The following is a 13,023-nucleotide window of genomic DNA, read 5'->3' on the forward strand; positions in this document are numbered from 1 at the left end:
TCACATTCACTTCACAGAACGCTGCCTTAAGGGAACAGTGAATAACCAAGCTTTCTAATGGAACGAGGAAAAATATCTTCCTTTCACCCTTTGGTTTTCTGTGATTAGTGTTTCTTTTCTATAGTACTCTTTTTGAGATAAATTAAATTTTGAGATAAATTAAATTGAAGATTTAATCAAACATATATATATATGTGTGTGTGAGAGAGGAATAAAGAGAGATGTTGAATCAAGAATGTTTCCACATAACTCAAATGACATTTAATTGCTAACATTATGGTGCTTTCAAAAAACTAGCTGGTGATGTCCTTCATGCAGGAGTAGAATTTGGAAGAATTCAACATATATTACGCATGAAGATGGGGATGAAGCAATTATGTGCCCTCCTCTTCCCTGTGGGAGTGTTTGGGTCTCAGAGGATTCCTGAGCTGTATCAGATGAAATTATGTCTCTGCAGTCCTTTAATCAAGGTAGAAGCAAATTACCATAACTTGACACCATCTCTTCTTGGTATATCAAAGCAGCCCAGGGATGTTTGAAACTGTTCTAACCAAGCAGCACTTACATCCATTAAAAATCATCATAAGCACCTGATAGTGTCCATCAGCACTCAGATCAAGGGTTTATTACTTTGAAATTCCTGCATGTTTCCTCTACTGATCTGATCAGGGGGTCTCAACAGGAACACGATTGTAGAGCTTATAAATGTTTTGTTGAAACTTCCAACACAATAATGAAAAAAAAAAAAAAAAAAGAAAAAGAAAAAAAGTCATGATTTAATTAAAAAACAAAAACAAATGAAAAAAAAAAAACAGCAAGTGGAATAAAGTGGTGACTCCTCTGATGGTAGATTTGGCTGTGTGCAATGCTGTTCAGAAAATGCTGTGCCTGCTGTTTTTATAATAGGATGACCTTTTCCACTGCAAAGACACAGCCATCACAACCATTAGTAAAGCACTAATGAATAGCCTCCTATTCAAACAACACCAGAAAAGCAGGAAACTCATATCCCCTACGTCCCTTTCACTTAATTGAAGTGAGAACTGTAAAACCTCATTGAAAACAGACTTTTTGATAAGTGAAATATCAAGAATGTTATACGGAAAAAAAAAAAAAAAATAGAAAAAAAAAAAAGAATCCTGCTACAAAATTATTTGTTTTCTGGGTTTTATTTTTTTTTTTTTTCTCTGCATATGCACAACACACCTGAAGACAAGTTGTGTGTGCTACTATTGTGCCTAGGAGCTGTGGTCCAAGTAAAAGACTCACTGAGTTATCTGACGTGTGTCTGTGAAGATATATGCTCCTGACTGACCTTGTGATGACATGTCTGACTAATATCACAAGTTTTTTTGTACCAGACTTTTGACATGCAAGGGATATGAGCCCTCCATAGGTGTGATCCACAGACAAGTGTTAATTACTTGAGGTGAGGACATAATTTAAGTTCCTCTTTTTTTTTTTTTTTTTTTTTTTTTTTTTCCTCATTCTCAGATAAAAATGTGGGGCAGAAGACTCTATAGCCATGTTTTTGGAGGTTCTGGAGGTAGACATCACACTCTACCACTCAGCTCATAGATAACGTATTTAGTTTGTGTAAAGTCTTGTCAGCCAGAAATTGCTTTGGATTTAGCTGTGTATGGAAACGTATTTTCCCAGATATTGTGAAAAGCAGGTTGCAGAAAAATAAGACCGTGTCTATTGTTGGTAAAGAAGAGCCTGTAATAAAAAATATGTGCTATATGAGCTGACTACAGGCCCTGAGGTTTTCTTCAAAAACACTTGCTCTCTTAATGAAATCATTCTCAAACTGAAAAAGTAACCACCGGTGTAAGTCTGTTTATGTCCTATCACTTTACCTAAAGGAAGGAAGGAAGGAAGGAAGGAAGGAAGGAAGGAAGGAAGGAAGGAAGGAAGGAAGGAAGGAAGGAAGGAAGGAAGGAAGGAAGGAAGGAAGGAAGAGGGAGAGATGAGAATTAAAAGGATATTTTCCAGCAATTACAAATGATCTAACAACCTAAGATATGTTCACACTGCAGTCAGTTAGCATTCACGACTTTAGGAAAACTGACACTTCTAGTGACATGTTGCTCATCTCTACCCAAAATGCTGAGCTGCTTCTGGGACTTGAGCAGCAATTAGTTTTCTGGATCCCAAAGGACTGCAGCTGATCATTCAGGAGCACTCATTCTTCAAAACTGGAAATATTATATTATTTTTAAACAGCTCCTAGAGCATTGATTATCTAACTTGATTTCCTGGATTTAAAAAAAAATATATATTTCTTCCTAAAAACATTCAGACATCAAATTGCAAACTGTTTGTTGACCTGTTACATCAGATTTGGAAAAGATCTGTACTCCTGAGATGCAGATAGACATCTGGTTAGACTTAAAGAATCACAAAAACAGGTGAGACCACAGGTTTTCATAGGTATCTGTGGAAATTCCAGTTGTTTGTGAATATTTTTAAGTGTTTATTAGTATCTTCAGCCCAGAGCTTCATATATATTTCTGCATTTAAACCTTAATGATTTTTAATGGGAATCAAGAACCTAATTATTTGTGAAAGAATTAAATGCCTGATTTGCTTCTGAAAACAAATCAGACATTTGCTCTTACAGATTGACATAATATGTAATATATATATATATATATGTACTGTTACCATCGTTACTTACAAACAGGCAGTTGTTTTATAATGTGTACATGAAAATTTGAAAAGATTTGTGAGGCTTAGAGGCAGGTATTCAGTTTCTACCACTTAGTTACGTCAATTCCTTCATTTTATTAGCACTGTGCTTCTTGTTCGCTCCTTCAGCTTTTTTATTTTGTTCACACACACACACACACAAATAAAGTTTTGAGTTAACACAACTGATATTAGAAGTCACTATTTTAGACTACTGTTTTTTAATTTGCATATACATTAAGCTGTGAAATGTTTTTTTTTTTAATTTTGATTAAAAGCACTACAGACTGTTTCCAGGAGGAGTCAACTATGCTAAGCTTCCTTACATAAAGAAGATTTATAAGTAGGTCATAAACCCCTGGAATTGTCAGAAATGCTGACAGACCCCAAACTTTTAGAAGCTCTATAAGTGCCAGTCTAATCGTGTTCTCCCAGAGGGAGAAAATCTTTTTCTTGAGACTAAATTGTAGACTGTAAAATTGTCGTTTTGTCACGTAGAGTTCTGAGTATATTGTAAAGAAATGTACAGCAAAGAAGAAATGTGTTGTTACTATAGCAACTAAAATTCAAAAACATATTTGAAAATATTTTTTTTTCTAAATTTATCTTATGAAACATTTCCCAGTCTTGTCTATTTGTGTTATACAATACAGCTTTCATTTATTAGCATGGGTCAGAAAAACTGGAACTACACAGAAATTACTGAAGGCAAACAAATATAAATTAATCAGTGATTTCTCCCCAGTGGACCTTACATATACCAGGGCATGAAAAATCTAAATAGAATTAAACAGCTAAAATTTTCATCTTAGGATCTGTATGCATTTTTGTATGTGTACAATTTTGCTTATTTTCTATAATTCTCCTCTAAGAAAGGATCCACTAAAGCATCCATTATATCAAAATGATATAATGATCATCACGACCTTTACATAAAATGTTGATTATGTTAATCAGATGGTTTTAACAGAAAACACTTGTATTTTCTGCAAATTATTTATATAACAGGCATGGAATTTCCCTTTTAAATGTTTGCATTTTATAAGAGAAAAAAAAAAAAAAAAAGATATAGGTTATTGCTAAACCTGTATTTTTTGTACATTGAATACTATGGAGTATTTACTGATGGAAAGATGAAGTCTCTAAACTTCTGTTAGCAGATTTTTTTTTAATGTAAAATAAAGCCAGATTAGATAATCCTGTTGTAGTAGAGAACCGTAACTAGAAAGTGACAAGAAAGACCTGCAAAAGATCAGTGGGTCTATTATTCTATTTCTACCTCTGCAATAGCAGTGACAATTTCTCTCCGATACACTGATTACTGTTGTAATACATGGAGGTTTATTTATAAAATATTTATAAAATAAACCTCCAATACCAGGGAATTTTATTTTATGCTACATTGAAAAAAAAGGAAGCTAGAAAAAATAAATGAAAAATTTGGACCTACTGGGATGTTCTTGAAAGAATATTAACAAGCTATAACTAGGAGCACTTTATATTTTTATGTTAGGAACTTTTCAATTTTCACACTTGTTTGCATGTGTTTATGTATATTTATTCCATTTTCCTTGTACTTTATTATTTTCCAGTTTTACTTTTTAATAGTAAAGTATTTCAAACTATCAAGAAATCTTTGTAATGGGTTTACATGGCAAGGTTTTGGTAGCAGGGGGCTGCAGGGGTAGATGTGAGAAGAATCCAGAAGCTGCCTCATGTTAGCTAAGAGCCAGTTTCATCAGGCTCCAAAGTGATGTTTCTTGTGCATCAGTGAAAGCAGATTTAAGAAAGGAAAAAAACCTGCTGCACAACAGCAGAGAGAGTGGGAGAGTGAGGAGTAAGAACCAGCCTTAGAGACACCAAGGTCAGCACAGAAGGAGGGCAGAAGGTGCTCCAGGCACACAGCACAAGTTCCCCTGTGGCCTGTGCAGAGGCCCCTGGTGGAGCAGGCTGTCCCCCTGCAGCCCATGGGTCCCACATGGAGCAGATCTCCATGCTGCAGTCCGTGGAGGAGCCCCCAGTGGAGCAGGTGGATGTGGCCAGGAGGAGGCTGCGGCCCATGGAGAGCCCCCACAGGAGCAGGCCCCAGGCTGGAGCTGCAGCCCGTGGAGAGGAGCCCACACAGGAGCAGGAAGTCTGGGGGGAGCTGCTGCCCACCCATGGGGGACCTGTGCTGGAGCAGTTTGCTCCTGATGGATGGGCCCTGTGGTATGGAGCTGTGTGGGAGCAGTTCTTCAAGAGCTGCTGCCTGTGGGCAACCCTGCAGGCTCAGTTCGGGAAGGACGGCATCCCATGGGACGGACTCCATGTGGAGCAGGGGCAGAGAGTGACCGTGAAGGAGCAGCAGAGACAAAGAACTGTGGAGACTCACAGCAATCCCCATTCCCCTGTTTCCCTCTGCCACTCTTGAGGAAGTGGGTGGAAGTGGGGAAAGGTGTTTTTGTTTCTTTACTTGTTTCTCACTTCTCTAGCTCGCTAGCAATAGGCAATAAATTTTATTGTCTCCCTACTCTGCGTCTGTTTTGTCTGTCACGCTAATTGTTGGGCCTGTCCTTATCTCAACCCTTGAGCCCTTTGCATTGAATTTTCTCCCCGTTTCCCCTTAAGAAGGGGGAGTGAGAGAGCAGTTGTGGTGGAGCTCAGCTGCCCACCTGAGTAAAACCACCACAGTCCTTTGTGATGTTCTTTGTTTGCCCATTTATTGGGCAAATAGGTTAGCTCTGTCACGGATGTCTGTCTCTTTGAAGAGATACTTATAAAAAAATATGAAGATACCATGACCTCAGACTAAGTTAACAACAAATGATGGGCTAGCAGAGGCATCTTGGAGTGAAAAAGTGAGAATGTAATCAGTTTTGCAGCAATATAGTTAACAGCTTTAAATTATTTCAGCCAAAGAAGCACTATGATACTTAAACTTCATTCCATATTCCAACAAGTCCGTGAATTGGTTTTAAAAAGCTTTAAAAAGATATGTTTCTTGTAAACATGTTTGTTAATCAGGATTATTTTGCTAGTTACCCCTAGCACCAAATCCACAAGGAGGGCTTCCATTGTTTTATAGGACCTGGTAAGGAAAACAGAGGGACCATCCCCACTCTCCCACTCATGGCCATAAAGACTTCTAGTCCTTGACTTCCTTAATGTTTCCCTTTTCCACCCCTGTGCATAATGTATAACTGAGTACACTTTATGACTTAGATTACACTATTACTGCAAGTAACATGGTCTTTATCACGTTTTCTTATCTCATTAAAGTAAACTTTAAATTATCTCATTAAAGTAACTATAGTTATTTTTAAAATGTTTAATATTTAGTGAAATTTCTCCTGAGTAAAAACAGCAATAACAACAAACAGTCTGCTTTCCTCCTACAGGAAGTTCCAGGATCAAGTAGTCACTATGTGTAGCTCTGTTCCTAAAATTGTATAAAAGAACTTCAATGCAAATCTTGCAGTAACCCCCTGCTAATATTAGAGAACTATTTCCATTATTTACAGTCAATAAGGTTTCCACATACTCATTCTGGAATATTCAAGACAACAAAGACTAACTACCGAGGAGCATGGGAAGAACTAACTTGATGTGCCTCTTGGCCCCAGACAATTAAATATATAAATATTTTCTCAGTTTGCCTATCATCACCCTTAATCCCGTTTTTCATTTCTTCCAGAATTTAATTCTTCTTGCATTCCCTTTTATTTATATTATCTGTTTTACTTACTTACTTTCCTCTCTTTAGCTACATTACTACTACCTAACCAACCTTGACAATAAAATATGAATAGTATGCTACTAGACAACATAGGTGCCCAGAATATCAAGGAATAATTGCAGAAACATAGCAAACCAAACACATTCCTATTGATATGTTGTGGTTTACACTTGCAAGTATTAAAGATAATCCCGATTAATAGATGTGTGTTGCAATCCCTATAAACAGCTGTGGGCAAGGCTTAGAAAGATGAAAAGTAGGATAATGAAACTATACAAAAACTAAGGAATAACTTAACACTAATAAAGCAGGTATTTTTTTGCAATTAAAAACAAAAATTCTAAAGATTCAAAGCATGTAGTCACTTAAAATAATAACTTTCTGAGGTAAGTAAACACATGTAATATTAAAATTTATTTTTCTAGAGTATTTTTTAATGTGTATGCCATCTATATGGAGCTTCTTATACAGCAACCATTTATGCAACAAATCAAATATGATGAATTTATAGATATCAGAAATGATATGGCACAGCACTTGTATTGTAAATGCTAACAATACTTTCTGAAAGTTAGGTGTAGCAAGCTTGCCATCTACTGATCAACAGAAAAGATCTTTGTTTGCAAGGAACTTTTGTATACCATAATATTTAGTTTGAAACCCTCTTTATATGATGAATCAGTCCACTGCATAGTTAAATAAATTTATTTCCAGTGCTACTGCAGGTCAACATAAAACATCAAAGGTTTTGTGCTAGTGGATCAGAACAAAGAAGAGTTCCTGAAGTACTTTGTATACCAAATGAAAAATATTTCACCAGAAGATTTTTTATTCTGCATTTGGGGAATCCATTTGGCTTCTTCTCTTGTAATAGCATATTCTTAATTCACAGATGTTCTGAAGAAATTAAAACATTATTTTATGAAGAATACATCAAAAGCAAAAAGGCACTCTTACTTTTTCCATTTCTATCCATTTCACAAAGAGAGAGCTTCACTTGTTCCCTGCCATCTGCCGGTTTTGCCTTCAGAAAAAACTTGTCAGTGTGTAATGGGAAATCACGGGAATCAGCTTGTACATCAAGCAGATTAGAGATTTATCATTGGGTAGGGATAAGGGAAAATCTACAAGATTTGAGACTATTTTGCATATTATTATTTTTTAGGGTTATATTTTTATGTATTTCACAATGTGACTGGAAAGTATCGTGCATTTCTGGGACTGAACAATTCTGAAAAAGTTTTGGGATCACTTGGGGCAAATTTGTCATACCCATCCTGCAAATCAGCAGCAATACGTCAAAGTATGGAAGCTAATCCAGAATACTGTACACTTCAGCTCTTTACAAACACCCTGGCTCATCTGTCTCAGCCACACATCAGCACATGCCAGAAAAGCATAGCACATGGTGGCATACCTCTTCAGCTTCTTTACTGTCCCCAGGAGCCACTTGGCCTCATGGTGCTGCTGTTGTCCCTGGTAAAGTCTGGTTCTTAGAAAGCTGTCTCCAAAGAATCCACAAAGGATCCACAGGATGGGTGCATTGCAAATTAAGTTGATAGTGAATGATTAACACAGCGGTCTATACTGGGTCCAGTTCTGTGCAACATTTTCATTAATGATATGGATGATGAGGCAGAGCGTACCCTCAGCAAGTTTGCAGATGACACAAAACCGGGAGAAGTGTCTGAGACAACAGAGGGTTGTGCTGCCATCCAGAGGAACCTGGCCAGGCTGGAGAAATGGGCCAGTAGGAATCTCACAAAACTCAACAAGAAGTGTGAAGTCTTGCAGCTGGGGAGGAACAACCCCAGGCACCAGTGTTGCCTGTGGCCTCCCAGATGGAAAGCAGCTTTGCAGACAAAGGGGTCCTGGTTGACACCAAGTTGAACATGAGCCAGCAATGTGCCCTTTCCACAGAGAAAGCTGACTGCATCCTGGGCTGTATTAGACAAAATTGCCAGTAGATCGAGGGAGGTGATCCTTCCTGGCTACTCGGCACTAGTGAAGCCATACCTACAGCACAGTGTCAAGTTCTATGATGAGAATCAAAAATAAGCAAAGTTTTCCAAAATTTTTAGGATGACAAAAGGTGGGGCTCTTTCAGTGTCAAATTAAACTTAAAATAAACATAATTTGATATTTTTACATACTTAAGTATAGTTATAAAGTATAAGTATGGAAGTATCAGAGAAATTGGGAAAATATTACAGACAAATGATCTTTAAAAAGAATCTTATTAAAAGGGTCAACTTCATTTTTGTATGAACATTTTAAAGCTTTAAAATGAGACAGTTAAGATGGAAAATAGCACAATCATAATTAAGTAGCAGATTCTAGCTATTTCTGAAAAGTGTAAACAGTAGATTAGTTAAATATGGGATTTGGTACTTTAGTAATATTTCTATAAAATAAGCTTTTACATTTACTAGCATTGTAATTCCAAAGATGCCATTTCAAAAAACTTATTAAAGTGTATTTAAGTATATTTAGTTACATTACTTGTGTGGACATAGCTTTTTAAAACTTTGCTGGTGATACAGCACTGCATACAGATCTGAAAAATATGAGCAAATTATTGCACTTTCTCAAAGTTTAGGTCCAAATTGGACATGAAACATTTTTCTGTATTGGCTGCTGGATATTTTTCAAGTGGCATTATATTGTGAATATTCATGTAACATGCATTAAAACATTGAAGTATATCTTCAGATAGACTCATCATGCTTGATTTTTATGTTTTCTAATGCAAATTCTATTCCTATAACTTTCACAATTGAAAGAGTAGCTATATAGCTCAGCAGAAGTGGTTAGATTGAAAAAGTCAATGTTCTTACTGTTTTAAACATGATTTTTGAAGCAATTAGCATTTTGTATGTTTTTATTTTTCCACATATAATTTAACAAATTCAAGCTGCTGCTATTATTACTGTAACATACTACTTCCTGCTCTTCAGTAAGAAAGATTTATATGTGGCTCTCTTTATGCCTGTATAGTCTTATTTCCAAAGACAAGTCTAGAATTTACATCAGAACTACTCTTCTTTCTTGAATATAATGTGTCCATTTATTCTGTATAGCAGCCTAAATCCAGCACTGTGTTGTCCTGGCTTTGCCTATCTGTAATTCACACAAGATCTACATTGAGGAAAAACACAAAGTAAACAAGCAGTAAGTCAAAAGCATTTTATGCTTTTAAAGAACAGCAAAAACAAAACATTTCATGAATCACGGCAAAGGTAGTTTAAACCTATGGGTCTTATGGAAGACAAATTTTTAGTACTGGCTTAAGACCAGTGTCTAAATAAAGCAAAGGTGAGTGACAGATGCTGACCCATTTCCAAGGTGTTCTGCTGCTATATTGATATAGCAATTGAAAATAACTCACATCATTCTTAGAGCATGAAGTATAGAGTGTGATAAAAAATATATACTATATTAGTTTTTCTGTTTACTTCTATATTTACCAAAGCTTTCCATCACAAAAGTACTTATATAAAAAATAGTAAATTTTCAACTGTGGGTCCCTTACCTGAAATAATTAACTAATGCATTATAATATACAATTTACTGGTGTATGCCTAACTATACTGAGACTAAAAAAAAATGTTTCCTAGGCATGAGGTAGCCGATCAATGTAATGCAAAAGTTGGGTGATGATGGAACTGCTTTCTTTTCTGCGAATCTAAATTTATAATTTAAAAAAAAAAAAAAAATCTCGTGTGCAAATTCAGTGCACAAATATATATATATATATATAAATATTTAACTTCAAAAATGAATTTAACTTCAAAATTAAATTCAAATATTTTTCCTAGTTATGGGTAGCTATAAAATTCCGAGGTTCTGATGACACTAATGTGGCATTTATCATGCATAGGAAAAATGCTGAACACTCGTCAAATTCTCTGTGTGTTTAGCTCAAATATGTATTTCTATCAAATCAGAAATGCATACTCTCTATTGCAAAGCATGGAAGATCTGTTTCCAAAGCTGCTTTTAATTTTATCCTATAAGGTTGCAGATTAATACTGGAGCAGAGTGACTTATGATGTCTGCATGAACCATTGGGATTTGAAATTGATTACCCAGTCTTTAAATGAGGCCAGCGCTCTCAGTCTGTGGCCCTTCACACATCACTTAATGTACTTGATGTCTTGTTGTTTAACTGTGTGCAGCATCAGTAAAAACTCAGGTTATAAGAACAATTTCTCATTAAGCGGTGATATGCTTTCACCCTTACTATGAAGCCTCCAGTTGTTATGTACTAATAGCAAGATGTTCTTTGTTTATAAACTTGGTATAAACTTTGTGCAATTTGCTTCAGATGTACAAGAACATGGCTTTTTGTGCCTTCTGCATGTGAAATACTATGTTTTAAAATACACAATACAGTATAAAATTTTTCCAACTCACTGAAGCTGAGGAGCTTTATGACTAATGTTAGGTAAATGACTTGTTTCTTTTATATGTCTCTGCATATGTATGCTCGTGTCCCCATGCAGATATATTTATGCTGTATTTATTATAAGAGGTGAAAACTCAGCTGGTATACTCTGGAGAGACATTTTACTTTCTGATGAATGGAAGTGGTGGGAAAGTAGTGTAGATGACAGTGAGTAGTTGTGTTTGTCAGAATTCTATTGAGTCTGGATTTGTAGTAGATAGAGAAATATCAAAGGACCAACATCACAGCATATCATTTACACTCCAGGTATGTTGAGCAACTAAGTCCCAGAGTCATTAAATATTGGCCTTGCTTCATCCTCTACTATCCTACTGTAGAAGCCTACTTCTACAGTCCTGCACCTGAGCACTTGTTTCAAAACATGTGATTCATACCATATATGCATGCTCTTGTACAATGAAAAGGGAAAAGAGGCACAGGATTTGGAAAATTCTACCCTTCCTCCCCTTAACCTATGAAAAAAAAAAAAAAAATCCAGTTCTATCCTTCCCTGTGAAATAAATCCATGTTTGTTGTTGTTGTTGTTGTTTTTCAACTTTTCTGTAAATTACCCAAACCTCACTGTCAGAAAATCTCTGCATGGTTCTGTGTGTGCATGTGTGTATGTGCTTAGAAGAATATTTGCATGCATCATTTATTAAGCCCATATTTTGAGGGTGGACTGCTTGCTAACATAGGGTAAATTTCTGATAGGTACAAACAACATTAAATTGAAGTTATTTGGCATTTTCATCTTTCCTGCAGAAGGTTTTTCATCACCTGCCTGAAGTAATCTTCCAGTTTCTCTGTAAATCTTCCCCAAAACTTTTCAGTTACATAACTGATATGTAGAAATCCAAGTGTGACCATATTTGCAGTCATATCATTTCTGACCTAGTTTTCTAGCACAATCTTCTTGTTTCAGTAATTATTTCAAGTTAGACATGATGCAGCTGTAGGATTTAATGGAAAAAGACCCACTAAAGGGAAGTACATAGTCAGCAGAGAAAAAACAAAACACAACAAAACAAAGCAAAAAAGTTGGATTGGAGTCCAACTTTGCTGAGATGTTCTATGACTTCTTTCATTAATTTCAGTACTGTAAGTTGAAGTATCTTTGTTTGATAAGAAAGACAATTTATGAGGACATTTTTTTTCAGTATCTCATCCAGTACCTGCTCCATTTTTTTATTTTTATCTATTTATTTATTTATTTTCGTATTTGGAACCTAAAAGGGAATGAAAACTGATAGTTAAACATAAATACAAATTGCTATGGGCTCACAGAAGAATCTGAGTTAAAGTAATATTAGTCAGCACAGTAAATTTATTAATAGAATTCTAAATCTATTTCCAATCCTCAAAACAAACAGCATGAACCATTAGGGAGGAAACATGTAAGCATTAGTTGTTACCTTCATTGTTATGGCAAGGAATATAAATTTAATCTGAAATATTTATAGTAAAATTAAATACGGTTTGATCTCTTCTTTGTTTAATGCCTTCTTTCTCCAGCTGGACTTCCTGGATTGTACATAAATATAGTGGTCATATGAACACAATGAATTTGGTCTGCTGACCAAATCAAGCTTAACTTCTGTATAAAAGGAAGGACATTTCATAAACATCAATTGACATAGATATAATCTGCAAATGTAATTTGGAAAAGCCATTGGAGATCTGGTTAAGTGATCAATGATGAGAAAGAGAATGTGTACTGCATTTACATGGCAAGGTTTTGTAGCAGGGGAGCTGCAGGGGTGGCCTCTGTGAGAAGAATCCAGAAGCTGCCCTGTGTTACATAAGCGCTAGTTTCAGCCACCTCTGAAGGGACCCAAAGCAGCCCAGAGCAAAGGCAGTAAGTGATGTTGCTTGCACCACTGTGAGAGCAGATTTAAGAAAGGAAAAAAAAAAAAATGCTGCATAAAAGCAGCTGGGAGAGTGAGGAGTGAGAACCAGCCCTGCAGCCCCCAAAGTCAGTGCAGCAGGAGGGCAGGAGGTGCTCCAGGCACGCAGCAGCAGTTCCCCTGTGGCCTATGGAGAGGCCCCTGGTGGAGCAGGCTGTCCCCCTGCAGCCCACTGGTCCCACATGGAGCAGATCTCCATGCTGCAGCACCTCATAGAGAGGAGCAGGTGGATGTGGCCTGGAGGAGGCTGCAGCCCATGGAGA

This window comes from Aythya marila, assembly GCF_965140915.1.
Source record: "Aythya marila genome assembly, chromosome: 3".
Classification (NCBI taxonomy): Eukaryota; Metazoa; Chordata; class Aves; order Anseriformes; family Anatidae; genus Aythya; species Aythya marila.